Here is a 26,200-nt window from a genome sequence, read left to right as displayed (position 1 = left end):
AGTGGCAGGATTACAATTTTAAAAAAATCTCAAATGATAGAGCAATGAATTGAAATTTAATTAAATGTTAAGTTTTGCTTTAAGGTTCAAATAATCAACTTTAATGATATTTGATAGGGAATGTTGATTTGCCAGCAGCTGAGATGGAAATACAATATGGATAAACTCAAGGTAAGCTTAGCTAGTTCCAGGTTAAACTTAATGTCTCTTTGACTGTCACTTTATAATACCTCTCTTTGACTTTGACTGTTCTTTTGGGGGTGTGGGGCTTCTAAATTGCAGAAGGGCTAACACACTGTTGAGAGGTCTGGAGAGAGGATTTTGATCCTTGGTTAATGGAATCCATATACATAGCTTTTCCTGGACTAGACCATCCCTGGTGATTTTGGGTTGCCTCTGGACTCATTGTCTGTAACCACCACTGCTGCATAAACTCTAAAACGCTTCAGTTACAGTGTTGTCCAAAACATGTTTAGTTTTGACTCAAACCATGAGACAATTTCAGACCTGCCTCTCCACACTCAGCCAACCTCTATACTTATCTTGCAATCACAGGAAACCTTTGGGTTTGGAACCACAGAAAAAGAAGATGTATGTACTATGATGCGGGAAGGTGAGGTCACTACCTCAGACCCTGTCTCTAGATGTGACCCACTGTTCCTATTCTAATCACTGTCCCATATCATCACAGGACACTCTGCAAAATGGTTTTCTCTCAGAATTCCAAATGCGACTCAGGACCTAGTTTTCTCTGCTTTGGGATCCCCAAGCTCATGTTGGGGGTGCTGTTGTTTCCCATGGAAGGGATTTAACCTTGCAGTGGGACAGAGTGTAGGACCCGTGACAAGGCTCATTATCATGCTCTTCATCCTGTTTATCTGAGACTAACATTCACAGGCAAAATACAAAATGCCCAATTAAATTTCAATGCCCAAAATATTGTGGAACTTCCTAATACTAAAACATTATTTGTTTATCTGAAATTCAGATTTATCTGAAATTCAAATTTAAATTGATATTCTATGTTTTTATTTGCTAAATCTGGCATTGTGAGAAAGGGACTTTATATTCTTTTGAAACAAACTTCTTGGAAACCTTTTTGTAATTAGTATTTTTTTCCTTGAGAAGGAAAATCAGATGTGCCTTGGGGTTTGTTATAGGCTGAAATGTGTCTGTCCAAAAGTCATATTTTAAAGCTCTAACTCTCAGTATTTCCAAACATAATTATACTTGGTGATACGGCCTTTGAAGAGGTGATTAAGTTAACATGAGGCTTTAAGGTGGGCCCAGATTCAATCTGTCTATTGTCCATATAAGAAGAGAAAATTGGCCGGGCGCGGTGGCTCACGCCTGTAATCCCAGCACTTTGGGAGGCCGAGGCGGGCGGATCACAAGGTCAGGAGATCGAGACCATGGTGAAACCCCGTCTCTACTAAAAAATAGAAAAAAATTAACCGGGCGCAGTGGCGGGCGCCTGTAGTCCCAGCTACTCGGGAGGCTGAGGCAGGAGAATGGCGTGAACCCGGGAGGCGGAGCTTGCAGTGAGCCGAGATTGCGCCACTGCACTCCAGCCTGGGCGACAGAGCGAGACTCCGTCTCAAAAAAAAAAAAAAAAAAAAAAAGAAGAGAAAATTAGACATGTAAACATACAGCAGGGATGCATAATCAAAGAGTATGTGAGGACACAGCAACAAGGCAGCCATCTACAAGACAAAACAGGCCTCAGAAGAAACCAAGCCTGCTGACACCTTGATCTTGGACTTCCAGCCTCCAGAACTGTAAGAAATACATGTCCTTTGTTCAAGCCACCCAATCTGTGGCATTTTGTTATGGCAACCCTAGCAAACTAATACAGCATTCAAGACTATTTCTTTACTATTAGAGTCTAGAGTTCATTTTGGGAAACAAAACCAATAATTATCTCTCTTTTCTGCTCTAGAAGATCTTCCTTTAAGGGCTGGGCTCAGAAAACTATTGCTGCTTTCTGAGTGGGAGGAAATTTGAAGCAAAGATATCTCAGTCAATATCTTAATGTTATGCCGCATGGGCAAAATCTACAAGCAAAGATATAATGGAAGCATTTAAGCCAAGCCTTCCTATCTAGGGATTGATGTCTCTGAGGGATTATTGGAAATGTGTGAGATAGTTTTGGAGTGTGGTCAGCATTTGGATGGTAATAGCAGTATAAATAATATGTAAGAAGACTGAAATGATTCTTACACTCATGTCTGTCATTTTTGCCTCATGTATTGATTCCAATTTTTCAAATATCTAAATGAGTTAAATTTTTGATTCTTTAAGGGTATTCCAAATATGAACATATTTCAGGAATCCCTTATAAACTGTGATCCGTCAATGTGGGGCTCCCCATGGCTCAGTCTTCTTCATCTTCAGACCTCTTGGGCCCCTTTCAGTCAGTTAACTCAGAAAGTGTTTACTTTTATGACTTAACTGACTGAAAGCATCCAAGGAGAGCTAATCATATTAAAAGACCAATCAATCATTCGTTCATAAATTATTATAGAATTTTTCAGACGTTGTCCCTGGCTTTGCTTGCTCTGAGCACCAGAATCACATCTGCAATATTAGCTAGACTTGAGAAATTGAACTACGATAATACATATGAAGAAACCTTGAACCAGGGATGTTAAGAAGGTACTAAATATTTTAGCTGCAAGAGACATAGCACGTATCACATACTCTGTAGTGAACAATTATGTGTGTGTACATGTGCAACAAAATAGAAATGTTATTTGGTGAGATTATGACATTTGTTTTCAACTTCCTTGCCCTTAAGAAATCAGAGGAAAGGTTTTTGTGGTAAGAGAATGCTCTTAGGTCTGGCTTTCTCTTCTTCCAGGGTTAGCTTGTTTTATAGTTCTTGTCCTATACCATTGTGCACTGAGGTATTGAGTTCTCTTGTCTGTTTTTTTTAATTACTATTTGCAGAAAATTTATATTTTCTCAAAAGTTACTTTACCGCCTCTTTCTCATGGATGGGTTGCCCTAAAAGCAGAGCCCGTGACAAGGACTTAGCTGTAGGTGGTATATTAGGAGATGATCCTAGGAATAAACAGTAAAGTAATGGAGAGTGAGCCAGTAACAATACCAAAAAGCAACATCAAGATCACTGTTGTAGGCAACAGTGGTTCAATTCTGCTGGCATGTCTCATGAAGCACAGAGGATCCTTCCTGGAGTTGTCCACTGGAAGGAGGAGAGGCTGAATGTTTACTCTCTGGCTCCTGTTGTCATGATTGAGGGTTATGCACTCATTCAGGCCGTGCTTGCACTTGGGCTCCTATGGCCTCAGAGAAGGCCGTTGGGCACAAAGGAGAAAGACCTTGCAGAGCTCTGTTGAGGTGGGTCATTGCAAGTGTGCCGTAAGTCTGTACTTACATGAAAATGAGTATGTATGAGCTGTGGTTGAAATCAAAAGTGGGCTAAGGGGATGTGAAACAGGGTACCAGTGCCATCTGCTACAGTGGCCATTCTTGTAAAAGCTCATTCACTTCAGTACAGTCCACAAAATTTATTCTAATCTATAGGAATTAGTCTGGGAATGGTGTCTCCATCTGTTGGCCAGTCTGTCTCTAACCCCTTGTTCTATATCTTCTCTTTCTGTTCCATCTGTGGGCTACTCTGTGTATTCTCTGCCCCAAGGAAAAGTAATACAACTCCGTGGAAATTACCATAAATAGTTTAGTGCTTTCCAAATGTGTTCATGTCATGACTCACATAGAAAATAGTAAAGTTTATTTAGCATGCTGGAATACACAGAAAAAGCTGGTCCAGGTAAGTGGGGCAGCCTAGGCTTTGGGCTTACTCTAGGGTGCAGAGGGCAGGGCTGATCAATATCGTAGCATAAATATAGCCTGGTATGTGTTGAGCACATTGGTTGAAATATTTTATTGAATCAACTTCTATTTTTTTTTTTTTAAATGCTAGTAAACTCTTGGCTTCTTACTTCTCAGTTCACTTTAGCAAATGTTTATTGAGAATGTACTGCATGCTAGGCAGTATGGTAGCTACCATAAAAAATATAGACAAAGTAGTACCTTGTCTAGAGGGGCCTGCAGTTTAGGGAAAGAGATGGCACATAATCTGATAACTACAATAAAACACTGTATGTACAATAAAGAGGAGGGGTTAGTTTGGCAAGGAATCTTTCATTCATGCTGTGCGCTCTGCTCAAAATATTCTTTCCCCCTTGATTTCCTGATTTCCATTCCCATGCAGGATATCTCCCACATTACCTTCAGAAACGACATCAAGTATTTTGCCTAGCTGCAGGAACCTGAAGTTATCTTTACAACTTTTTGTTGTATTATAACCTGTTTTCATGTCAATCTTCTCCTCCAGCTCTAAGTTATTTCAGATGGAGACTTTGTCTTGGTCATTTTTGTGTCTCAGTGCCTAGCACACAACCTGGCACATAATGTCCATTGAATGAATGAATGAATGAATTCCCATTTATTCATTTCTATCTTTTCAGTTGTGAAGTTATCAATGGCTGCAAAGAAGCTTTTACTCAGATGCTGGAGGCACCCATATTTCACTGAAACTCTGAATCCCATGTCCTTAGTAATCAATTAATCAGGATCCACATTTCACAGATTTAGAATAAAGATTTTAGTTGCTTGGAGCCAATGTCAGGAAGTGTTCTGACAACCATTAATTTTTACTTCTGTCAAATACTGGTATCAGTGCATGAGCTACTACCTTTAATTTGACTTTTGGTAGACCATTGCCCACACCAAGAGCTGACATGCAGACTATTTAAATAATTACAGCATAAAGACAGCCTAAGCTAACATTTTAGCAAACTGAGAATGAGCTTACCCAGCAGCACTTACTTTTTAAATAGTACATCACATAGAAAAAATACTTATTTCAGGAACTTAGGTTTATGCATTTTATCATGAGATTCACAGTGTTCCCTTAGTTCCTATTAATAGATTTTATCTATATTGAGATAATACTACCTACTAAATTATTTTCATTGTGACTTTTGACTGTTGGAAAATAGTGCTTTTTGTCCCCTGCAACTTGTTTTCAAAGCTGTATTTTAAAAATGTCATTTGGAAATACAAAAAATTAGCCAGGCGTGGTGGCAGGCACCTGTAGTCCCAGCTACTGGGGAGGCTGAGACAGGAGAATGGCATGAACCCGGGAGGCAGAGCTTGCAGTGAGCCGAGATCAAGCCACTGCACTCCAGCCTGGGTGACAGTGTGAGACTGTCTCAAAAAAAAAAAAAATGTCATATGGACATACAAATAGTAATGAGAATGGTTGAATAAATGCTGCTTACAGCTTACATTGGAAGTATCAATATATGCATAATTTATTGTTACTACTATTCTCTTCTGGAAATTAGCCAGGTAACTGTTATATAAACAAAAACGTGTCCATTTTATTTCTTCCTTTTCATCTCAAAGTCTGAGAGTACCCCAAGGAGAATACAAAAATGCTACAGAATCTCCGTGTTCATATGTGTCCTTCTCTATCCCATCTCTCCCTCTCTCTCTCTGTGGCATGCGCGCGCACACACACACACACACACACACACACACACACACACAGCCTGTGCACGTGGTGCATGTGGTGATGGGGAGATTTGTCAGTGGGTAGAGGAATAGAAAACATTCTTGAGCTCCTTCTAATATGTCAGACATTGTATTAACAACAGCAGATAATTGCCTCACTCATCGTAACAGCATGGAAGTAGGTAAATGCATACTCATTTTACAAATATAATTCAAATTCCAATCTTTGTGACAAGAAGTTCAACACTTTTGCTTTCTTACTTGAAGGTTTTCTTTAGACTAAGTCATTTATGCATAATACATACGTGTTATGAAACAATGAAAAAGAGAAGCAAATATATTCAAAGTGAAAATCTTCTTTCATTACTTCACACATTTATCATCATTCTTCTTGCCAGAAGTAACTGCTGATAGCAGTTGAGTGAATGTCTTTAAAGACCTATTCCAGCACGCAAAATGCAGACATATATGCGGTATGTACCAGCCTATTCTAGTCATCCCTCAACTCCCCACACTTCCCATTTCCTTAAGATTTTAGCTCCTACCTCATTGTAATTTTTTCCATCCTACTTATTTCTTAATTTTTAATGATTCTAATACTCTAGCCTCTCAATTCCTTTAACTTCTATGATGTTCTTGTCACCCACACAACCTCAACCACACTTTCACATATCCTTCATAATCTCAAAAGCAGGCATACCACTCTCTTAACCACCCCCTTCTATCTTTCCCGCTCATGTTCTCAAGTATCCTACTCCAACAATCCTTAGAGGCCACTGGTATCTAAAATCTAATGATCCCCACTTCCTTTTCACTGTGTCTTTCGCTGCCATTATCTTCTCACTTCTTTTTGCAAAGCTATGAATATTCATAGAGAATCATTATAATCACTTCATTGATATATCCTAATTTGATATTCTTCTCTCACCTCTTTGTATTCCTGGAAAAAAATCACAATCAAAAATAGGCATTATTTTTCCTTTCCCTGTATCCATGCCCCTTACAATACAACTTTGCAATCCTTCTCATCAAGGCATAGAATCTGTTTCTCTCAATCTTAAATATGATCTAGCTTTGTGATCTGTTTTGGCCAATAACATCAAGTGGAAAGTGACATCTTGCCAGTTCTGAGTCTGAGTCACAAGAGGCCATGAGAAATTCCACAGTATTTTGGGAACTCTGCCACTGCTATTTGAATAAGGCTGAACTAGACTGCTAGGAGATGATTATCAGTCATCCCAGTCATCACAGCCTGTAATCACTGATCTGCCAGACATGTGAGCAAAGCCACCTGAAAACACTCAGTCCCAAGCTGACCTGTGAACCGACTACAGACCATGAATGAGTCCAGTCTGGACCATGCCTGGTCCAGATCAACATGACTACCCAACTGACCATAGACTCCTGAGTAATAATAAATACTGTTTTAAACCACCGAGTTTTGGGGTTACTTGTGTAGCAGTACTTATACACATTGGTTATCTTCTTTTGGTTTACAGATATATAAGTTTGACTCTTTTCATTCTCTGCATTCACACTTGAGCAACTGATCCTGCCTAAAGAAAATACATACAACCATTCGATGAGTACTTAATGCTACTGGGTAATCATATTTTATTGCCTTGGTGCATTTGCTAGCAATTATTTCATATTTTTCCTTTCATCAAACTGCTACCACCTTCAACCTCATCTTCACTCTCAGATATTGACCAAACTTTTATTTTTCTGGGAATATATAAGCAGTCAAAAAAGCTTCCTTAGGGCTAAGCACTATGGCTCATGCCTGTAATCCCAGTGCTTTTGGAGGCCAAGGTGGGACAATCACTTGAGTCTGGGAATTTGAGACCAGCCTGGACAACATAATGAGACCTCATCTATCCAAAAAAAAATTAGCTGGGCATGGTGGCTCCCACATACTCAGGAGGCTGATATGGGAGGATCACTTGAGCCCAGTAGTTTGAGTTTGCAGTAAACTATGATTGTTACTATAGGCAGTGGCTCTTATCTTGTGGTTACTAGCAGTAAGTACCTGGGAACTTGTCAGAAGCAAATTCTTGGGTCCCACTTGAGAAACACTGAACCAGAAACTCTGGGGGTCGGGCCAGCAATCTGTACTTTAATAAAACCTCTAGGTGATTCCGATGTACATTACAGTTTGAGAATCACTGCTATAAATTATCTGTATTTTTAGGTAAAGCCAATCCTTCACTTAGGCTCTAGACTTATGCATCCTCTCAAAATACTGCCCCCCCCACCAATGATATTTTTAATTTCCACTAAATAATTCTCATCATCATAAACATGCTGTTAATTTTCTCATCTTAAAACAAAACAAAGCTTTTTTTTTTTTCATACAAATTTGCTTCTCTGCTCCCCTTTGATGAAAACTGATTGAAATAGTTGTTTGTCACACTGTTTGCAATCTCTTTTTGCTCCCATTCTCTCTTAAGCACATGAAGGTGGACTTTGCCCTTCAATATTCCACCAAAACTGTAGGGTCACTGATGTTATTTATTTGTTAAATCCAATGGTCAATCCTCAGTATTATTTTATTTTATTTTACCTGTGACTGTCATTTGACTAGTTGATCTCTCCCTCCTCGGTAAACACCTTTGGGCTCATAGGAACCCTACTCCTTCTTCATTGGCTGCTCCTTCTCAGTCTCCTTTGCTGGTTCTTCCTCAGTGTCTTGACGTCTAAACTTCTGCGTTCCTTGAACTTCCTGATCTTCTTGATATCTTGATGGTTCCTCATCTTCTTGATGTCTAAACGTCTGTGTTCCTTTCCCTCCCCTTCATTCTGCCTCCTATTTTCTCTTCTTTAAATCTGATCTGATGACTTAAAATATATATCTATACTTTGAAAACTCCCACATTTTTATTCCTTACCTTGACCTCTCTCCTGACATTTAGGTTTACAGATCTAGTTGTCCACTTGACATCTCCATTTGGAGATCTCATAGACCTGTTAAGCTCAACTGTCTAAAAGTGACCTCCTAATTTTTCCTCCAAAACCTGCTGTACCCGTAGTCTTTCCCAAGCTAGTTAATGGAAACTCTATTTTTTCCAGTTTGTCAGGCAAAAATGCTTGAAGCCATTCTTGATTCCTTTCTTGCTCTTACATCTCACATCAAATTCATGATCAAATGCTGCACCTCCACTTTAAACATATATCCAGAATCTAGCCATTTCTAACCACCTTCACTGCTACCACCTGGATCCAAGTCACGACCATCTCCAGACTGGAATATTGCAATAGCCCCTAATTGGTCCTCCTACGTCTACCCTCATCCCTCTCCATCCCAATTCTGTCCTCAACCCAAGGCAGAGAGCTTCTTTAAGCATAACATAGATTTTGACTTCTGTTTATATCCTGCCAAAGGCTTTTAGCCTCACTAAGAATAGAGTCTAAGGTCATCCTGGTGCAGCAAGGTGTACACTGTCAGGTCTCTGCTACCTTTTCTTATCTCTTACCATGTCTTTGATCTCACTCTGCTACAATCAAACCAGCCTTCTTTTTATTCCTTAAATATGCAGTACAAGCTCCCACTTCACAGATCTTTCAGCAGTTTATCACTCTGCCTAGAATGCTTTTTTCCTAGATATCTCTGTAACTTCCTTATATTTTTGCTTAAATTATACCCTCTTGGGTGATTAGATTTCAAATTTCCCACACACCATTTATCTTTCCTGTGCTCTCCCTCGGTACTTAACCATCTTTTAATAGAGCATGTTATTGATTTATTATGATTATTGTTTATTATTATTATCTTCCCTCCCACTATAATATAAATCTCCATGAGGACAGAAATTTTTCTTTTTGGTGTGTGCCTATGCTGAAGTTCCAGCGTCTAGAACAGCATATGATGCATAATAGGGATTCAATTAAAACACTTGATAAATGTGTAGATATTTGCTATTTTCTCTTAATAATATCAGTTGACCCATAACAAGTGCTCAGTAAGTGTAACCATTATTATTATTGTTATCTTATATATCTATAGAATAATTTTTTTTTTATTTTTTTGATATGGAGTTGCACTCTGCTGCCCAGGCTAGAGTGCAGTGGCGTGGTCTCAGGTTATAGCAACCTCTGCCTCCCAGGCTCAAGCAATTCTCCTGCCTCAGCCTCCTGTGTAGCTGGGATTACAGGCACCCACCACCACCCCTGGGTAATTTTTATATTTTTATTAGAGACAGGGTTTTCACCATGTTGGCCAGGCTGGTCTGGAACTCCTCACCTCAGGTGATCCGCCCACCTCGACCTCCCAAAATGCTGGGAGCCACTGTGCCTGGCCTATAGAATCATTTTTTACAAGTAGAATTATGGAATCAAACAGAATGTATATCATAAATATTGACAAATTGCTCTCCAAAATGATGGTACTGATTTGCACCTCCACAAAACGTGTTCAAAGATATCTGGTATGGTTTGGCTGTGTCTCCACTGAAATCTCATCTTGAATTGTGGCTTCCATAATCCCTGCATGTTGTGGGAGGCACCCAGTGGGAGGTAATTGAATCATGGGAGTGGGTTTTTCCTATGCTGTTCTCGAGATAGTGAGTAAGTCTCTCGAGATCTGATGGTTTTATAAAAGGGCAGTTTCCCTGCACATGCTGTCTTGTCTGCCACCATATAAGACATGTCTTTGCTCCTCCTTTGCCTTCCACCTTGATTGTGAGGCCTCCTCAGCCATCCTGAACAGTGAGTCAATTAAACCTCTTTCCTTTATAAATTACCCAGTCTTGGATATGTGTTTATTAGCAGCATGAGAACAGACTAATACAACATCTGTTTTCTCACATCCATATCAAAATGGATATTGTCAATATTTATAATTTTTTTCAATCAAGGGCAAACAATAGATCTCATTATAGGGTTAATTTACATTTCTCTCATTATTAATGACTTTGAGTATATGCTATATGCTTGAAAGTCCTTTTATGTTTCTTAATCTATGAATTGTCTGTTCATATCTCTTGCTCATTTTCTTATGGGTTATTTCTTTTTTCTCTAACGTGTGGAAAGTTTTCATATAGTACAAATATTAATCTATTGTCTGTTTTCTAGACTGCAGTTATTTTCAACTTTGTGTTGTAGCTTTCCTTGTATTATATAAATGTGGTATGTTGTAGAAGTTTAACATTTTTGCATAGGCAAAGATGTTGGGTTCCAGCCTTCTGGGTTTCATACTTAAAAAGGCTTTTTTGGCCGGGTGCAATGGCTCACTCATACCTGTAATCCCAGCACTTTGGGAGTCTGAGGTGGGTGAATCACAAGGTCAGGAGATCGAGACCATCCTGGCTAACGTGGTGAAATCTCGTCTCTACTAAATATACAAAAAGTAGCTGGGTGTGGTGGCAGATGCCTGTAGTCCCAGCAACTCGGGAGGTTGAGGCAGGAGAATTGCTTGAACCTGGGAGTCGGAGGTTGCAGTGAGCCAAGATCGTGCCACTGCAGTCCAACCTAGTGACAGAGTGAGACTCCATATCAAAAACAAACAAACAAAAAGGCTTTTTCTCTACTTAGATTTTGAAAACATTTTTCTTATATTTTCTTGTAATATTTTATGCTATTGTTGCATTATGCTTTTAATCTAACTTGAATACTTTTATTATAAAAAGGTACATATTCACATTTATTACTATTTTTAATGGATAGTCAATTGAGTCAATACCCTTTATTTAATAGGTCTTCTTTTTTTCATTGATTACATTTTAACTATTCATTTTGAGCTGAGGTAGGGTAAAGGTAACATAGGAGACTATTTTCATAATCTTAGAATAAGAAGAGAGTTATGGCTAAGGATGGTGGCTCACACCTGTAATCCCAGCAGTTTGGAAGGCTGAGGCAGGAGAATTGTTTGAACTCAGGAGATTGAGACCAGCCTAGGCAACATAGTTAGACCCTGTCTCTACAAAAAATTTAAAAATTAGCCATGTTTGGTGGCATGTGTCTGTAGTTCCAGCTGCTCAGGGCACTGCAGTGGGAGGATCATTTTAGCCCAGAAGGTCAAGGCTGCAGTGAGCCACGACTGTGCTACTGCACTCCAGCTTGGGTGAGAGAGCAAGATCCTGTCTCAAAAAAAGAAGAGATTTATTAAACAATATAATAATTATTATCCATAAAAGAAAAACATTTTAAATATACCTACAATGAAATTAAGTTTTCTTTTTATTAAAAGACACAATAAGATAGTGAAGAAGTAGGCCTCAAAGAAGAAATGTGTATTTTCAACATATATAACTGATAAAGAGCTCTTATCCAGAAAGAACTCCGAAAAATAAATTAAAAAATAATACAGAACCCCAATGCAGAAATAGGCAAAGGCCCTGAATCAAAGAAGAGGGCATATAAATAGAATTCAAATTAAGATGCCCAATATCATTGGAAACCAGAAAAATGAAGATTAAGATCTTTAGGGAACTGGCCGGGCGCGGTGGCTCACGCCTGTAATCCCAGCACTTTGGGAGGCCGAGACGGGCGGATCACGAGGTCAGGAGATCAAGACCATCCTGGCTAACCCGGTGAAACCCCGTCTCTACTAAAAAATACAAAAATCTAGCCGGGCGAGGTGGCAGGCGCCTGTAGTCCCAGCTACTCGGGAGGCTGAGGCAGGAGAATGGCGTGAACCCGGGAGGCGGAGCTTGCAGTGAGCTGAGATCCGGCCACTGCACTCCAGCCTGGGCGACAGAGTGAAACTCCGCCTCAAAAAAAAAAAAAAAAAAAAAAAAAAAAAAAAAAGATCTTTAGGGAACTATTACTATAATCTATCAGATTGGCAAAAATTAAAAGTCTGATAATTCAAGTCAGGCAAAGATGTGGAGCAACAGGAACTCTTATGAATAATCTCTTTGGTAATATCTAGTAAAGTTGCCTATAATCTACTGCTCAGCAGTTTCACCACTAGAGAGACAAATGTGCACATTGCACACCAGAAGATGTGTGCATGTAGATTTATAGCATTGTTCAAAATGACCCCAAACCGCAAATAACCCAAAAGTGCATCCCAACAGAATACACATGGAATATCCACACAAAGTTACAATACACAGCAATGAAAAGGAAGGGACTTTTGATATGTTACAAACTAGATGAATCTTAATGTCATGATGCTAAGCAAAAGGGGCCAGAGGCACCAAAACGGGAACTGCATGAATAAAAATGTAGGCAAAATTAAAGTATGTTTTTAGGGATGGTTAATTCTGTTGTGAAACAATAAAGAAATAAAAGGAAGTTGAATTCTGTAAAAGTCAGGAAAGTGTTTGGCACTGGGAGAGGGTAGATGGGGATATGATGCAGACGGTCCTGCAGGGGACTTTTAGTGTGTCAATAATGTTCTCTTTCTTTATCTGTGTTATAGTACATGAGCACGCGCATCTGACAACTTGTTAAGTTGTACGTTTAAGTTTTTGCACTCTTCTGTATGTTGGCTGTATCTCACAATTTTGAAAATTTAACAAAACAAGGTATTTACTTCACATGGAGTGTTTTCAGAATTAAAACGACTAACACTAACCCTGACCCTATTGAAACAAACAAACAAACAAACATACAAAACCCTTAACATACATTAGCTATTAGGAGTCTATGTGTCCATCCCAAGCTGTTTAGGACCTCAGATATCTAATAACTGGACACCAGGCTAGTTAGACTCATTTTCCCAAATTGGTCAAGGGACATTGGAAGAAAAACAAGACTGTGCTCAGGAGACTATTGTATTGTCTTTAGTCCTAGTAATAAAAAACAATATTATCCAACAAGCTAAACACCTCTAACAATTCCGCCCATGTTCATAACCGTTGTCCAGAAGATGGGACGCTACTCCTGAGTAAAGAAGTCATTTTGCTCATTTTCGTTTTCAAATGTTTGTTTGTTTGTTTGTTTGTTTATTTATGAAACAGAGTTTTACTCTTGCCGCCCAGGCTGGAGTGCAATGGCACGATCTCAGCTCACTGCAACCTCCACCTCCCGGTTTCAAGTGATTCTCCTGCCTCAGCCTCCTGAGTAGCTGGGATTATAGCCACCTGCTACCATGCCCGGCTAATTTTTGTGTTTTTAGTAGAGACGGGGTTTCACCATGTTGGCCAGGCTGGTCTTGAACTTCTGACCTCACGTGATCTTCCTGTGTTGGCCTCCCAAAGTGCTGAGATTACAGGCATGAGTCACTGCACCTGGCCAATGTTCAAATGTTTAGACTGTCTTGTAAGACATGCCAACGTCCAGTTGCATAACTGCTGTATAGTATTAGTTGATCTGGCAGGGTTGGAACAAATAAAGGAGTCTGGTCATAGGCATGATGACATTGAGATCTATAATAAAGCAAAGGAGATTCCCCATTTTCTCTGAAAGAAAGAAGCACAAGCTTTCTCTGGTACCTAGCATAGTCCCTGGAATTTAAGAAATACTCAAAAAACTGTTCAATGAGTAAGGTAATGTACACATGAATATGTGATCAAGAAAGAAGTTAAGGGTAATTACAGTTTAAATAGAGAAGAGAAGCGGTATTTTAGAGAAAGATCATACTGAATTAGCACTGTGCATATATGTACACGGATCAAATTACAAATTTGAATGAGTTGGGTGGGAAGCTATAGGATTTAAAGTCCACTTTACCTGAGGAGCAGCTGAAGTCAACTGTAATCTTTGTGAAAGAAAAAGCAACCCTGGGTCCTTCAAGGTGGGGAAGGGCTGGTGTCCTAGGGTGCATTTTCACAGGCACAGCTAAGCCCTATGCGAAATATTCCTTCCGTAACATCATAAAGGAGTGAAGTCTTTGGCACTGGATGCATTGGGAACTAATTCCTGCTTGATCCTTGATATGTGACCTCAGTAAATAACCTAAAGCTTCTGTTTTTCTATTTTGTTGTAAAGTTGACTGACAGTAACTACATTACAGGTAAAAACATGTAAAATGGAGTTTGTAATGCACCTCTTTCTATGTGAATTACTTTATTAATCTAAATGTGGTAAGAACTTGCAACTTTTTGATTTTCATTTCTTTCATCTTTTGGTTAGTCAATCTGACATGTGAATACTTCAGAATTATCCTTGGGTAACTGAAAATGTTTATGAATTGGGAGATGGATTTTTCAAGATAATGCAGATACAGTACAATAAAAATAATCTGTAACATTATCATCCTTCTTTCCTTGATCTGGTAAACACCTTTCTTAGACAAGTTCAGATTCAAACTGATAGCAAAGTGAAAGGTATTGTTACTATTATTATTTTAACTTAGAGAATGAGTGCATAGGGCACTCATGGAACAACAGAAGGATAAACACTGCCTGGGTCAGGATGGCCATTTGTGCAGCCAGCCCACTGCAGCACCTTAGTCAAAGAAAAACACATGAGAATTGGTTGGAAACGTGTTACCCTTGAGCAGTTAAGCTCACTTATCAGCTTTCATCCTCAGAGTAAGTGCAACAAAGATGTTAGACATGTCAGTCCGTGACCAACCAGAAACGATTCAGCATGGTGTTTATAAGCTATTTCATACCCTTTGCTTCCTTATCATTGCTATATTTTACAAAGGCTGAAATGGATGAAAAAAATCATAATTTCTCATTTGTTAGAAAAAGGTAGCAAAAATCTAATGGTGGAATCATTTTTAAAATCCGGAAATTGACACAATAATTGAAATTAAAATATGTGAAATATAAAAGGAAGTGTGGTTCAATAGAACAGGATACTTTAAAATAATTTAAAGAAAATAAATCATTTTGAACTTTGCTGTTTAGTATTTATATATTTACATAAATAAATTTGACATACAACGTTGCATAAATATGACATCCATCGTAACATACTGTAAGAAAAAAATGAATAATTTCCTTGAAATAATTTCAGAAAAATCTTTTATCATCTGGCAATCATCATATAAACTTTTGGTGAGAGTTTTCGTAACAGAAATAGATATGCAAGACACTTAGCAAATGGACATATACAAATGAAGTGACTCAATTTAAAATACTTAAAACAAGAAGAGCACTAAGAAAACAATAATGAAGATGAGAAATTCTGTGTTGCAGAAGGAATTGTTAGGAAGGAGTCAATGTCAAGGAATGTCAAGGAATCAATATTAAGTGAAGAGTTGATATGTGCCAAAATTTTCCATTTATTATCTCATTACATTTTTGTGTTCTACAGTCTACAGGCTCTGCAGATCTCATCCCTCTTTCATTGTCACCTCTTGTCACTCTCCTCACTTTGTTCAGTCCAGCCTTAACAGCCTTCTTTGAGCACCTGTAAAGTGTAGGGCTCAGAGTTTATGCCACTTGCCAAGATCACACAGCTAGCAAAAGACTGTAATATCATCCTGGTATTATTTCATCCCTTTACTCCTTAATTTTGGGTGGTGAGGGGAGTACTTTTTTACTGTTAAAAACAGAGCCAAAGACTGAGGTCTAGGTCTCTAGGGAAAGGAGGGCACAAAAGAACCCCAATAAAGAGTATTAATTTCTTACCTGAGTTTCAAAGTGGGCCTTTGAGGCTTTGCCTGAAACAATCAACTTAAAAAAGAAAAGTCTTTATACCAAGTTCTGGGAGGAAAAAAGTTCCAGGTTTTTTTTTTTTCCCCCAGTTCTAAAGCTTACATTTGAATAATCACACCAAAATCAAAAATACTATTAGCTTTTTTGGGGGCTTACTTTGTGTCAAAATTTTCGTAAGACTTTTATACCTATTAACTCATATAATCTTCACAATGATCCATATGGTGTAGATGCTATAATTATCCCTATTTTTGCAGATGAGGACATGGGCATAAGAAGATTAAAAAGAAATACTTACTCACAGTCATATAAATAGAAAGTAATTATAGAGAAGCCAAAGCCTGGGACCTAGCATAGAATCTATTCATGATTCACAGTGGAGAAAGAGTGGATGGTGACATGTAAGAACTGGTTTCTCTTCCAAAAGGAGAGAAGAGTTCAACCTGCAAGTGGGAGAAAGAGAATCAGAGGGACCTTTGTGAGAGCTGAAAACCCCCTTGGATGATTGAAATGACCCTAATCTCTGCCCTTCTCCTTCTCTCTGAGCACTCACAAGGGAGGGGGAATCAGGTAGCTCCCAGAACAGTATATATTGCTGCCTGGATTCCCAGACTGTAACCCTAGGAGGCCATAATGTCAAGGTGTAAAATCAAAGGGAACCCAGGATGGCACAACAGAGGGACAGGCATGACATAGAAAGCTGATGGCAGCCCCTCAGATTCTCTTGTGCCCTGGTATGGCACTGGAGAGCATTAGGAAGTTTTTCACAACCCTTCACAGGGCTGTGATGTAGGTTGACTGAGGGCCACAGATGAGAAGTGGACCAGGGATGGTACAAAGGGAATTAGACTCCTCCCGTCTGACTTCTATGCAAGGAAATAATCTCAAGACAAGTTTTTGGTATAGTCTTTGATATATACGGGTGGTCTTACCTCATGGCAGTTTGAATATTGTTAGTGAAATTTTGCTATCTATGAAAACGTAGCCATAACTCACTAAAAAATATTTTTAAATAAATAATTTAAAAGTGTTTGCTTGAATTTAATTTTGTCCCATATATATCTGGTTACTCGAAGAAATAAGACAACTGATTACATTAGTTTCACCAGTTACATAAAATGAAGAAGCATGGCATATTTCATTACCCAGAAGAAGGGTGAGCAACCATTTGGGTTTGCCTGGGAATTCCTCAGCTTTAAAACTGAAAGTCCAGCAGAGCTGGAGACCCTCAGTCCCTGGTAACCAGTATGCCATGTACAAATCACAAGCTTCCTAACATTAAATGCATGTAAACAAAGGTGTTAGTCGTTATGAAGACAGAGGAGTCACCCCCAGTCTCCTGGTTGTAGCTTTAGGATATAACAGTATTATTTCTTAAGTTCTAAGTCAGACCTGTGGAGGACTTCTTGACCCAGGTCATTGAATTGTGGATTTGAAGATTTTCTCAATCTTCTCCAAGTGAAATACCTAACTCTGTGAGACACCAAGAACTAAAATAGAAAGAGCATCTGCAGTAGCTTTGCTGATCACGCAGGTGTAATGTACAAGCAGGTGCTCTTGGCTCCTTTGTGTCAATGTGGTGGGCAGAGGACAGGATAAGTTAACTTTCTGACAGCTTCCTTCATGCTGGCAGCAGCCAGGAGCCAGAATTTGGAACTCTCGTGTCAGCTCTTATTAATTCCCCCAGCAGTCTTAACATTATAGTCAAACATCATTTCAAGCTCTCAGTCTGTCAACTCTGGATAATTCTTAGCTATCTCTGTGCTGTTATGGGAATTGATTAATACTTATGAGCACATTTTAATGGAAAATGCAGTATAAATATTATTGCATGAACTGAAAAATAGTTTCCTACATAATATGTACAAGGAAAATAAGTCATGGGCTGTAGTGGCTTCTTGGGAGAGTTTTAAGTGGTGATCACTTACCTGCTGCTTCCCTATTCATTTTTAATACGTTTAGTGCTTTTGTTATTTAATGTCTCAACAGTAATTCCTGCTAAATTAATTTTATTATTGTTGTTACATATTGATGCATTTTGTTTGCTGTTAAGTTCAATACACTTCTTTGTTTCCAGTTAGAATTTGTAAATCACTATGATTTTCCTCCATGGAAATTTGTCTGGTGTACTAGGGAGATGTTTCATTACTTAAGAATAATTGCTGAAACTCATCACTTAAGAAAATAAATATTTCTCTAGTCAAGGTCATTGCACATCAAATTTCTGTTACATGAATTAGTGCTCCGTTCTTGAATTTGTAAGTATAAAATTAGAAGTATACTTGGCAGAACTGATAAGACACATTTGGAAGTCCAAGACAGAGAAAAGAAACTTACTTAGAGCATATAGAATCTGAAAAAAGAAACTGGGTGTACCAAGCAGATGATCTTCTCACCTTAATATATCAGCAGGACCCTTTCTTCTTCTTACCAAAATTCTGCCATACTAACTCGTAATTAAAATCAGGGTACAGTGGAGACATATTGATACGTTCTTCTGGTGCCACTCTTCTCTTTCAATATTTTAAATGTCATACATACACATAAAGCCTTTTTATAATTACATAACAAATATCCTCATGACAAACACATTACATTTTCTAGCATCCATTTCAGAGGGATATTTTATTTTCCAGGGAGCACCCCAAGCCATTTGCTAATCTTACCAGCAGTTTACTTACTATTTCTTTTGATGTTTTTCTTCGTTGTTATACTTTCCACAGATATCTCACCTTATCTAGGTTATCAGTTAGTATGGGTTAGGTTAAACTCCTACAAGAAACAACCCTTAACTCTCTGAGGCCTGAAACAACAAAGGTTATTTTTCTTTTTTTTTAAATTTACTTTTTATTATTATTATACTTTAAGTTCTAGGGTACATGTGCATAACGTGCAGGTTTGTTACATATGTATACTTGTGCCATGTTGGTGTGCTGCACCCATCAACTCGTCAGCACCCATCAACTCGTCATTTACATCAGGTATAACTCCCAATGCAATCCCTCCCCCTTCCCCCCTCCCCATGATAGGCCCTGGTATGTGATGTCCTCCTTCCCGAGTCCAAGTGATCTCATTGTTCAGTTCCCACCTATGAGTAAGAACATGCGGTGTTTGGTTTTCTGTTCTTGTGATAGTTTGCTAAGAATGATGGTCTCCAGCCGCATCCATGTCCCTACCAAGGACACAAACTCATCCTTTTTAATGGCTGCATAGTATTCCATGGTGTATATGTGCCACATTTTCTTAATCCAGTCAGGTTATATGTACCTATCAGGTCAATGGAAGCTCTTCCATGTTTTGCTTAGCCAACAATGCAGGCTAATAGATCACCCCTCATCTGGAAACACTGTCATCATGGTAGGGGAAGGAAACATATGTAACTGCACATTTCCTCTGAAAGGCATCGTGTGTGTGTGTGTGTGTGTGTGTGTGTGTGTGTGTGTGTGTGTCTGTGTTTAACCTGGAAGTGAAGTAATCAGTTCTAACATTTCATCAGTCAAAGCAAATCGTATGTCTTTGCTTATCTTCAAAGGGATAGGAAAGTACAATTCTACCATATTTTAGAAGATGAGAACTGGAAATATCTTTGAACAGCAAGAATGAATACCATGTCTAGTCATTTTGATTAATATTTTTATTTATAAAGAGTGACATTTTTTACCCCATCCTCAAATTCAGTACTCAATCACTCAACATATATTTATTTAAACATCAATTTTTCAATGTTCTTTTCCAAGCTCTGTGGGTGATACAAAGATGAAACCAGTATAGATCTAAAGACTCTTGTGTATAATAGAGTGTAATAGCCCTCCTATAGTACCTGATACTTCTGCTTCATAGCTCTTAGCAGGATGGTTATTAATTATTTCTACAACTATTTGTCTAATGCTATCAGTGCTCTACTAGTTTTACAAATTCTATTTAGGTTACAGGCTGTACCTCTTTTCATGACAACATCCTCAACAGCAAATACCCTGCCTGATACCTAGCAGGGGATGTTCGACAATTATGTGTTGAATAAATTATAAAAGAAGAAAACTACTATGGTAGTCAGAGAGGGAGACATGTTTCCAAACAAATGTATGCCTTCTTTAGATTTGTACCTCCTTTTGCACTGACGATATTTATCTGGTCACATTTTTGTTTGCAATGAGAGAGACTCTCCTTGTATAGGAGACACTATGCTTGTTTTATTTAATTTTATATCCCCATGCACTAACCTAGTGCCTGACACATAGTAGGAGCTCAATAAATATTTGTTGAATCAGTGAAGCAAAGGAGGTAAGCCTCAAGGACTGCTGAAATAAATAATTTTTAATAGGCACACCAGAGTGTGCTTCCTTTAATTGGTCTATTAATAGCATGTGATTTAATCTTTTTTTAGAGCACTGACAGACTAGCTGATAGGTGTTTTTGTTATCAAACAAATTCTGATTGCATCTGTTATGAACTGGGCAATGAAGTTTCAGTAGATGACCTCCAGTGGCTGAAGATGGCATATTTGCTGGAGGCAAAAGTGGAGAATGATGAGGTTTTTCACATTCTATTAATGTAGGGCTAGGTTTGTTGAGTGGATTTGTAACTCAATTCATGTATTTTCTTTTAAAGTTGATATTCTGAAATTTCTGTTAACCATGAAGGTGTAAAAATGTGTATAGTCAACCATCTGTAATGAATACTTTCCTTTGTGAAGATGAGTAGAGCACATATTACAGATTTTCTGTGCTAAAGCGAACCAAATGCGTACATATCATTATGTACAAAGGGGACAAGGCATGACTTGTGATTTAACTTTGAGGAAGAGCAAACTGCCTTGTAATAGGCTCTTATTATATACTGACCATATTGACTTTGATGATCCACCAAGAAATAATAAGCTCCTAAGACTCAGTTACTTTTCCAAAATGAGCTACTCTATCTTCCAAGGCCCAGGACACCAATTACATGTGTGCCATACATGACAGTATGCATTATAAGTTTAACAGATTTTCAATAAAAACATTGCTAAAACATCATTATTATCAACTTAGTTATTAAAATACCAGGTACTTAAAAATGTCCAATATCAAAATAAAAAATGCCAAGTATACTTCTTATGTTTCAAGAGACAAAAAAAGGCCTAGCTGGACAAGAAATTCTTGAAGCTCTATCCAATTACTTGGCATGGACATAGGAAAAATCTTAATCTGGAAAACTTTGACATAAGAATTTTTTTCTTTGTTTCTATAAAATACCATGTATATATAAGTAAGAAACGGTACATTTGTTGTTGTTGTTGTTGCTAATGACTAAAATTTTTACAACATGGGTGATAGAAATTAACCTATTACATATCTCTTTTAACTGGAAAATACTGATTGGATATATGACTTTTTTCTTCTTCTTGCGTTAGGATTTTGTTAATACTATTGAGATTTTGCATCCTAAATGCAGCATTCTGAGAAAGGAAAGCCCATGGTTCAGGTTATATGATTTGTGAACATCATAATTCAAAGGATACAAAATAAATTGTTGTTAGCACAAGATAAACCTAGACTGAGAATCAGGAGCCTGGGGTCCTAGTCCTGGGATCTTGTTTGGGTCACATTATACGTAAAAAAGTTCTTTGGCCACATACTTTTCTTCTTTCACTCCCTGAGTTCTTTACCCATGCAGCCCCCCAACCCTGCCACCTATGCTAGCCAAGAATTGTCCAGAATCTGCTTTTGACTGAACTTTTTGAGAAGAAGCAGCTGTGTAGTAAAGAGAAGATTCTCTTGTACAGGGTTGGTTATTTCTGATTTTATCATCACTAATAGCTGTGACCTAAAACAACTCACCTTAGCAGTTTTTTTGTTTTATTTTGTTTTGTTTAAATAATGGGCTGTTTTCTTCCTTCTAAAATGAGATAATTAGATAAGTTGGTCTTTAAAATCTTTTTTTCAGAGTGAAAACTCCAAGGGATTAGATGACCATGCTTTCAAAGGTGGGTGATAGTCAGTGAGGATTTGCTGATATCTCTCACTCAGAGAACCAAGCTATAAATTGAGTCACTAAATTCCTGCCACACAAACTGTGGTCCTAATATCAGCAGTATCGACATCATCTGGGAGCTTGTTAAAAAGGCAGACTCTCAGACTTCACTCAAGATCTACTGAGTTAGAATCTAAGTTTTACAGGATCCCTGGGTAGTTCATGATGCTTTGTGTCAAAGGTGAGAGAGACAGGAGGAAGCTCAAATCCACAAGGAATTTCCCCTGACCATCTGCAGGTCTCACCACCCTGAATCCTTTTTGTTTTCCCCTGCTCTAGTGCAGAATGACATTTATCCTTTTTTGTTTGATCTATGAAACTAAGCAGAATTAATCCACTTTTATACCTGGATAAGACCATCCGGGAAAACCAAGTGAGACTGATTTTTAGTTTTTAAACTGGTTAGAACCCTTGGCCTCAAGTGATCCTCCCACCTCAGCCTCCCCAGTTTTGGGATTACAGGTGCAAGTCACCATGCCTGGCCAAATGCACGTTTTAAAAATATTTTTCACAGTAATATTGAATAATATTAATCTTTTAATAGGAGTTAACTGCAAGAGAGGCATGACTCTGCTCATGTTACTTTGCACATAGAGTTTGGAATTAGCCAAGAAACTTGAAGATGAACAGTGAGAACTATGCTGTCATACTGCATATCCTCATGTTCAGTCAGCCCAACCACAAATTTTGTATCCAAATTTGGTGAAATATCAAAAGAGAAGTGCTAGAGAAAAAAATCCCCAGAGACTTCAGGTGCTTCTATTTTCTGTTATTTTGGGGAACTTTGATAGTGTCTAACAGATTAGAGAGGCTCTGTGGCATTGCTAAAATAATGTTGCTGCTAGGTAGATGTGAATCTTGATTGATGAATTATCTGCTTAATAGGCAAGAACAAATCACCTAGGTAAACCATGGATAACTATATTTTAGGAAAGGCTTATCAGCTGCTTCTGGGAGATTGTATATACAAGAATATTCAGTCTTTTTGGAAAGCAAGTTCTCTAATCCCATTTGCGGGTATTGCTAGAACATTTTTTTCAGTATCTTACTGAAATCTAGATATACTATGCCTGTTTTGTGTCTTTGACAGTGTCAAAAATGAAACAAAAAACTTTAAAAATTTTTTTTTTTTTTTTTTAAAGCTGAATTGATATACTTACAAGTAAGGGAACTCAGATCAGTAAAGACATTTACTGAGTAGCTGTGGTTCGTTGAGGGTAAAATTCATGGGTTTTCAAATATAGAAATAGAGTTTCATGATTATTCTCTTTAAGTATTGAAAACACACCTTCTGTATAGGAGAGAATGGGTCCAGCATCCCATGTTGGCTGGATGTTTAATGTAGTCCATCATCATTGGTCAGGAAAACTGCTACGGTTACGAACATTAAGGACGTGGTATGCCAACACACCTCAAAATTCATGTTCTTCAACAGTTTCAGCTGGTTAGATAGAACCAGTTGTAAAATACAGCATTTGGCTTTGATGTCTTATAAGTTCTGAACTAATTAAACAATTTTTTATTTACAATAGTAGTTCTATATGAAAAAGGAAATTGAGGTTAATTCGGCATCTTTGTTTTCTTTGTAAGCCCATATTGGCTTCTAATAATCATTGCTTTTCTTTAAATTCCAAGATTTACTCACATATATCTGGTCTTCTTTTTCCAGTCTGAGGATTATACTCTTTGGCCAAGAAAACTAGAATAAATTTAAAATTAAGTTGTTGCCATCTGCTTCACATATTAAAGGCCATCTTTTCATCATCATGATGATCATCATCATTGTTTTCCTCTGATTATAACTTAAGAGTTCCACATTTCATTTCCTTTCATTCGTTTTAACAGATTCTTGTCATTTCCCCTAGTGTCAGGCTAGTGTTTGGTCCTACAAGAGATGACTAAAAGAGGGATTGATGAAGGTTAAGATGAAAGAGATGGAGGATCCCAAGGTACCAAGCTGTATTATAGCCCAAGGAAGTATCTAAATTTTGTCTGGAAGAGAATAAAAGATTAAGCTGATGCCAAGACTCTAGTACAAGTGATAAGATGAAATTGTTTGGGATCTGCTTATTTAATGGCATCAGGGAAGAGAGCTGAAGCCTGAAAAAGTTTCCATTAAACCTCAGAATAATGTACATCCCATCATCAGCCTCTCAGCAGTAATAACCAGACATTGTCATTCAGCCTTTGGTATAAAATAATCTTTAGAGACATTTCACTTTGTTCTATTATAGAAAATGACAACAACAACAAGACTCTTACAATTAGTATAAGTGGCCACAACTTTCCTTCTAGAAATAGGAATTTTCCACTGAAATAGCAGTGTCTTTGTATCTACTGCATTTGTAGTGATATTATTTTATCAATAAAAATATGTTTTTTTGGTATTTTTACCATTATGTAATGATTATTGGTTGTCTATTACAGGTTAAGCTCTAGGGACATAGCAGTGAAGAGGGTAGAAGAGGCCTCCATCTCACTGGAACATTTTCTAGTAGAGGAGACTGTACTCAGAAGGCAAATAAATAGAAGACGTAAGTACAGAGTGTGATGAGTGCTGAAAAAAACAAAACAAACAAACAAAAACCCATAAAAATAGTGACATGCTATAGTAGTTCTTTTGGGCTGCTGTAATAAAGTACCAAAGACTGGGTGGCCTAAAACAACAGAATTCTGTTTTTCCATAGTTCTGGAGGCTAGAAGTCTGAAATCAAGTTGTCAGCAGTACCATGGTGTATAGCTAGCCTCTTCTAGCTGCTAGTGTTTGCTGGTGTTCCCTGGCCTGCAGATGCATTACTCTGTTCACATGGTTGGCTTCTCTCTGTGTATCTTTGCATGGTGGTGTTTCTGTGCCTGTCTGTGTCCAAATTTTCTTTTTTTATGAGGACACCTGTCACACTGGATTAGGGCTCACCCTGATGAATTCATTTTAAATTAATTACCTCTGTAAAGATCCTATTTCCAAATAAGGTCACATTCTGAAGTGCTGAGGGTTAGGATTTCAACATATCCTTTTGGAGGACCCAATTCAACCCACGAGACATGCTAAGAGAGAAGCTAAGTTGGGCAATTTTGCTACTTTAGACAGAGTGGTTAGGGGTAACCTTTTTAATGATTTGTTATTTAGATTGAGAACAGAAAGATCCATCCAAATGAAGAATCTGGACAAGAATGTTGTTGATTAGAAGAATAGTGAAAGAATCCATGGTCAGAAAAAAGGGCTTGGGTGTTGCCTTGTTGAACAGAAAGGTAGCCACTGTGGCTGGACCATGGAGAGCCAGAAGAGTGGTATAAGATGGAGGGAAGGGACAGGCTGGAGACAGCCCCATCAGAGCCTTGTTCCCGAAGATAAGGAATTTGGAATTCATAAGTGCAATGGAAAGCTATTGAAAAACACATATCTGACTGATATTTTACAAAGATTATTTTGGCTGCCATTTGGAGAATAGGTTGCTGTATTAGGATTCTCTAGGGGCAGAACTAATAGGATACACACACACACACATATATGTGTGTGTGTGTGTGTGTATATATATAAAGGGGAGTTTATTAAGTATTAACTTACATGATCACAAGTTCTCGCAATTGGCTGTCTGTAAACTTGAGGAGCAAGGAGAGCCAGTGTGAGTCTCAAAACTGAAGAACTCAGAGTCCAATGTTCAAGGCAGGAAGCATCCAGCACAGGAGAAAGATGTAGGCTGAGAGGCTAGGCCAGTCTCGCTTTTTCACGTTCTTCTGCCTGCTTTTTATTTGCTGGCAGCCAATTAGGTGATGCCCAACAGATTAAGGGTGGGTCTACCTTCCCCAGCCCACTGATTCAAAGGTTAGTCTCCTTTGGCAACACCCTCACAGACACACCCATGATCAATACTTTGCATCCTTCAATCCAATCAAGTTGACACTCAGTATTAAACATCACAATTGCAATTGAACAAGAGTGAAAGTAGGGAGAGTTCCTATGCATATGTCAGATTCTAGATTTTCCTTGTGATACAGAGAAATATAAGACATAAACTTGTCTTCAAAGACAGGGCAATATGCTTGGGGAAACAACACAATTACATATAAGCAGATATTAGACTACATAAGATATAATAAACTGTGTTCTAGATGAATGATATTCATTAGATTTCACTCAACGTATATTT

The 26,200-nt window shown here is 38.1% G+C and overlaps 1 protein-coding gene across 4 annotated transcripts in view; it reads left to right on the top strand.

Moving 5' to 3' along the window:
* FRK (fyn related Src family tyrosine kinase) overlaps positions 1-26,200 on the top strand; it is a 165,735-nt gene that overhangs the window by 9,678 nt on the left and 129,857 nt on the right. For 2 of the 4 annotated variants that reach the window (XM_038000992.2, XM_008007269.3), the window contains exons 4-5: positions 21,966-22,005; positions 24,480-24,586. The gene's annotated coding sequence lies outside the window, so the exon portion shown is untranslated. Of the gene's footprint in view, positions 1-117; positions 172-21,965; positions 22,006-24,479; positions 24,587-26,200 lie in introns of all 4 variants that reach the window. The other 2 variants (XM_073022429.1, XM_008007265.3) reach the window with 2 other exon arrangements.

Source organism: Chlorocebus sabaeus, chromosome 13 (assembly GCF_047675955.1).
Source record: "Chlorocebus sabaeus isolate Y175 chromosome 13, mChlSab1.0.hap1, whole genome shotgun sequence".
Classification (NCBI taxonomy): domain Eukaryota; kingdom Metazoa; phylum Chordata; class Mammalia; order Primates; family Cercopithecidae; genus Chlorocebus; species Chlorocebus sabaeus.
Note: the sequence above shows the minus strand (reverse complement) of the source record. Positions and strands in the feature narration are given on the sequence as shown.